Here is a 6053-nt window from a genome sequence, read left to right as displayed (position 1 = left end):
CCCCACACACACACACACACACACACCTCCTTCACTCCGGTCCTCTGAGTTAGTAGTTCCTCTCACTGACGAACCCAACAAAAATCTTAATGCAAGCGTCTGTGAAAAGATGGCAGTTTCTGAAGGGAAACTTGATGCATTGGCAATGCAGTGTCTCACAAATGTGTTTTAGCATTTAGAGCAGAGGTGGGTCGAGTGGAGTGAGCGGGTGCTGTGAAGGGATTGTGATGACTCTGCTCTCTCTCTCTAATCTGGAAGATGTCAAAAGAAATCTGCTGACTTTCCTGTTGAAGCATGACGATCCTTCAAACGTGGAGTGAAATGTTTGTACTTTTTGCTTCTCTTAGATGTGCATTTTGACTTTTTTTTGGGAGACTGTGCCAACAAGTTAAGCACAACTGTTTTACTATCTGAATATCTTTTTCAATGTCTTTACTTGAGGCCAGTTTGTAAAGTTGACAGCTCCTGGTTTCCTGTGCAGTCAAATGAGAAAATGAGCCTGACTTTTTCAACCTTTATGCTCTGTAAAACATTATTCCACTGATGCAATCTTTCTGTTTTTTGGGTCGTAGTCATATTCTCTTTGTTGTTCGTAATGCAAGGCTGTTGTACAGATTATAAACATTTCCAAAATGAAGAAAAAAAGGTGGCTGAAAATTGAGATTTTTAATTTCTTAAAAGGCTTATTTCACATTTTTAAAGTTTTCTATTTGATTTGCTTGTAGTTTTTTTTTTTTTATCATTTTAGGATCTGTAGCAACTACGTGTTGCTTCATTAATGTGAATACATTGAATAGATTTTAATTTTTCATTGAGTTTTTTTTTTTTCTGGGAAAAAAATCACTGTAGGTGTAATTTTCTTTTTTTTTTTTTTTACTTTAAGCATCATTTTTGCGATCTCTAAAATGTGTACATGTGAAACCTGTGGTTATATTGAGCTTGAATGCTGTGTTTTAAAATTAAACAAACCTTAACTGTAGTGCACCTGCGCCCTGGAGTTCTTTATCAGGACATCCTGACCAGGAACAGACACTAGATAGCAGCAGAACTCCACTGCGAGCTCCTCGTCTGCTGTTACAGAGGCGCTGCTCACTTTCTTCTCTTTTTTTAAACACGTTTTTATTATAGTTTTAACGAGCAGAACACAGAAACCACAACGCTTTACGGGTGAAACAAGACAAAATATAAAATTATGCACTGTACGTGATGCAGTATGAGCTTTTTTTCTGCTAGGTTTATGTAGTAGTATGTGAAGAAAGTTTTAATGCTGCCTGGAAGATTTTAATGTTTCCTGTAGTGATTTAGCCAAAATGAGCATTAAGTTACAACAATCATATATAGTAAAATGAGACGAAGCCTCAGTATTTCAACTCGTTTTATTCCTCGTGATGTGTGACTGCACAGACACTGAAGATTATCCATCCAGATGATCTGGGACCTGTGACACAAAGGAAATTCAGCAAAGTGCCTCTTGGCCCCACTGAGCCTTGGTGATCCTGGATAACCAACCGGGATCCAATCACACGTGATGTCATCAGAACCATGAATGAAGCACTTCATGTGAAATGAGATGAAACTGTAATGACCCTGGAAACTTCGGTCGTAGCAGCAAAAACGTATCGAATCAAAATGAAATGCAAACGAGACATGAGAAGAAGCTGCAGAAACTTGTACTTCTTTCTAAACTTTAGGAGAGCATGTGCGTGGATTCTGGAGATGGTAGCAGTGGCATTTGTCCTGGAGATGATCTGTGTGTGTTGGTATTTGTTCCAGACCGCAGGCCTGCATGCAGATGGCTGCGAGTGGAGCAGAAAGGCAGTTTTGTGTTTCTGACCTCTCTGAGCCGACAGCAGGCCAGAGGTCAGTGTCAGCACCGGGCCACCAGTCTGGCTTTGTCAACTTCCTTCATACCGCCAGCCAGCTGCTGTCGCCCCCGAACACTGACGTCTCATGAGGAAGTCTGGGGGTTGAAATGGATTATAAAAAAAGTAGAGGGAGTGAACCCTCTGTGTCTGGGTCTTAATATGTTTGGACCAGGCTTTCCTATTATTTCTTGGTCTTTTAACACTTCACTGAACTACATCATTCATTCAAAATGTGTATTTTTTGGTTAAAAAACTTATAAATGGATTTCTAAAATGTGAAAATTCACCCGTTTTGGGCTGCAAATACAACATCTTTCTCTAATCTTTCAAGCTTTTTTCTGTCTGAAAAGATGAATCTGGAGATTACATCATCCGCGGGGCTCCCTGCTGTTTATTGTGGGGGCCGAACTAAACAAAGCAGTAAACAAAGCACGATGGAGGCAGAGAGGTTTTTACAACCCATCTTACACAGAGACCCAGAGGCGCAAATGAAATTTCACACGGTCCCACTGTCGAGGAAATTGAATTACCCTGCTTGTTGCTGGACTGGAGGAATGCATTACTAATGCTTTGAGGTGAGGAGCTGAATGGAGAGGGAGGGGAGGCGGAGCGGGCGGGAGGGAGGTGCCAGCACCCTCTGAACCCCCCCACAGACACTTCCTGAGGCTGGCCGGGCTCTCTGCCAGGTGGTCGGACCACGGGTCTCCTTCTCCTCGATGCCAGGCAGCTGCATGACGGCCAGGAGACACACAAGAGAGTTAAAGCTGCACAAGGCGAGACTTCCATTTAAAAACGCAGCCTGAATCACAGGGCAGGCAGTGTCACAGCCCCTTTTACTGACACCTTGTAGGTTCTTGCTCTTTGTTCAGATGAAATTCTGGTCTCCATACCCACAAGAAAATGGTGTGTCAGCACTTCAGTGACTTGCATGTTCCAACACAGCATGTCAAAATGTATATATCTGACTACTCATAGATTCCATTCACTTCAGGGAAAACGTTGAATTTATTAAGCCTTGATAAATTTTTGCGTGCAGCACATTAATATACAGTATTTCTCTTTGAAATAAAGCACAAAGCAGCTCCACTTTCATCCCTTTCACATCACTTTTACCTCTCGTTTGTCAACATGTCACCCCCTGTCATCACAGGACGGATGAGGCAGATGAACTGAATGCGAACACAGGACGCGAGCACCTTTGTGTCCCGTTTCTGGAGGGAATCCCGCTGCTTTGTCGCTGCCATGCTTACGAGGGAGAGGCAGTCAAGGACGCGGGGTTTGGCTCTTTTGTGGCCGCGGCTCAGAGGGAGGCAGCTGCGTCCTGGGAGTCATCGCTCACGTTATTCACACCTCACCTCCTCCTTTGTACACATCAGCCGGACCAGTCAGAGGGAGCACGCACCCAGTGGAGGATTTATGGAGCTGTCCGGCCGTCCCTGTCCTCACCTTCTTGCTCCACACTGACAGCTTCCTGCTCGCTGTGATGCGTCATTAGAGTGTTTTTACCCAAAGTGCTTCACAAACTAAATTTTTTATCTTCCTGTAAGTATTTTCAGTCAATGTTTGCGTGTTGCAGTGATTGGACCCAACATCTCCAACTGAAGGTTACAGAGACGGCGTATTCTTATAATAACAGTGATGAGCTGTCACTGCCTGAGGTTGCTCAGCATCATTTGCATCCTGATTTGCATTTTCTGTCAAGCACCATAACTCAGTTATTTTCTTTGATGCAAATAACCTCCATATGATTCACCTTTTCCAATCAAACCAACACCAGTGACGTAAATGTACCGTACGTACTTTCTGCAAAAGTGTTGACATTAAAAGCAGTTTACTTTATATCAGCCAGTATTCAAGACTAAAATAACTGGTAATGCTTTATTTAGATAAGTGTTAATCTTAGATGACACGTGATAAAAATGCTAAAATGAGAAGGATTTTCCTGAGAATGACGCCTTGTTTAGTCATTATACAACAGAACAGAGCTGGATGTGAAATTGATCTTAGAATTCTGATTAATTACTTTACATTTTGATGAAGATCTGAATGCTTTAGTGTTGAAATTAATCTCAGAACTGAAAGCTTTTTGTACAAAGTCTGGCAGGATGCATTGAATTTGACACTTAATGTGAGAATTTCCTGTAAAACATCTTCCAACTAAGAAAAAACAGGTCCCGGTCAGCTTCAGCCAGGCAGGCTGGTCCTCCTCCAAATTCCTCCACTCAAGTGCTGCTTAGCCTACTACGAAGTTCAAGTCCTTCTACAGCCGGGATATGTGATACCTGGATTATAGTAAACACCCACTTCGTCTGCCTTTAGAGCACATGTTGAGCAGGATTAAGGCCTGTGCCAGTTGCTGTGAGATCGCTCTGTGGGCCAATGGGACTTGTCCCGCCGCTCCTAATCCTGCAGACAATGCTGGCTGTTAATTGGAGACTGACTGATATAGCAAAGGCAAGTCATGAAGACAATGTGTGAGCGGCCAGCGTCTCCGTAATCCTCTGCACTCTGAGGAATGTCCCTCTGTGGCACCCATCCAAGCCTCGCCAGATTCACTCCAACTCCTCACCTCCCGCTCAGGGTTTTTTCTTTTTACTGACGGTTACAGCCACTGTTTTGTTTTTGAGTCAAACAAACACAAAGAGGGCGACTTTACAGAGTTGTGAAATTTCACATACTCCACTCAGAGCACTGATGGGAGGTGCAAGAAAGCACACCCACGTGTTTGTGTCTTAATCAGCAGGGAACAAGCTGTTAACAGACTTACATGCAAACAGTTTCCTGTCATTCCACCTTAAGAGCGGGCTGAAATAAGGCTCCTGATTAGACCTGTGAGGCCTTCATATGCACCGTTTAAAGACGTTCTTAGAAATTATACAGCCTGCGTCACTTTATAGTTTTTATCTCTTTAGTCATTTCAATGCCTTTTTAGTCACTTTGTGTCTCTTCGTGCAAATTTTTATGTCTCTTTTGCTATTTTTCCAGCATGGTTGTGGGTTTTTCATGTCTTTGTTGGTTGTTCCATGTCTTTGTGGTTATTTTGTGTCTCTGTAATTTAACATCTTTTTTAAGTCATTTTTGTCTTTTTGCATCATGTCATTTTCTTTTGCATCCCTTTGTCATCGTTTTGTGTGACTTTGTGTTCATTTTGTATCTCTTCGTACAGATACATGATACCAGTAAGTTAACTACCAACCACGGCATCTGGTGGTAGCTTTAATGACAGTGCGATGTACAGAGTATCCTGTTGTAGGATTTAGTATTAAAAGTTAGACTCTTTCTTATTCAGAAAAGGTTGAGAACCAGTCACAACCACTGCAAAACTCTTAACGGCTTGCAGCTCAGACTGTCAGGCCATGACGTGGGTGACAGACAGGCCGGACATTTTTATTTGGTTTCTCTCTGTGGTGAAAGCAAATAGAAAAACAGGTGGGCAGAGACGCTGCATTTCTCCTCGGGTATGACTGTGACAGACACAAGTCATGCAGGAGTTTCGTGTTTTGTAAACAGAACATGATAGACATTTTGAGCACTGGATCCTTTATCACTGGTAGATAATCAGCAACAGCCTCCAGTCATATCTCACCACAGTTCAGTACTGACAGTTACGTGGTCGGCCCGCCGTGGAAGTCTGCAGTTGGATGTTTGTGTTCTTGTAATTGCTCACCTGTTGCCACATCATACATATGCAAAACAGCATTACTGAAATCATTCCACTGCTCAGAGCTGAGCAACAGACCTTTGGAGGCATTACACCTAGGAGAACCTACAGTGGTGGCAAAAAAAAATGCCAAAGGCCTCTCCAGTGTCAGTGTTTGGTTTGTCCATTCTGGGCTACTGTAGACGTATGGCTGACTCCATGGAAGAAGACCCTGTCACAGTCTGCCAGCTCCTTACCTGCTGCCACCCTATCCCTCATCTGCACACCAACCTTCACCACTCAGCCATGAGCACACCTGAGACTGATCTCCAATCAGTGCAGTACTTAAACGGCTCTCCCGCTCTCACACCCGTTGCTAGATTGTTCTTTACCTTCGTGCAAGACTCTCTGGCAATGATCATCGGACTGCCTGCTTCTGACTTTGTCTGCTCTTCTGCCCACTGGTAACTACCTCAGCCTTCTGTGCCTGATTATGTTTATTGCCTTGGCCCTCCTGGATCTGTTACTAAGTGAGATTGCCAATTGTT

Source organism: Chaetodon auriga, chromosome 16 (genome assembly GCF_051107435.1).
Source record: "Chaetodon auriga isolate fChaAug3 chromosome 16, fChaAug3.hap1, whole genome shotgun sequence".
Lineage (NCBI taxonomy): Eukaryota > Metazoa > Chordata > Actinopteri > Chaetodontiformes > Chaetodontidae > Chaetodon > Chaetodon auriga.
The sequence above is the reverse complement of the archived record's forward strand: the minus strand, read 5'-3'. Positions refer to the sequence as shown.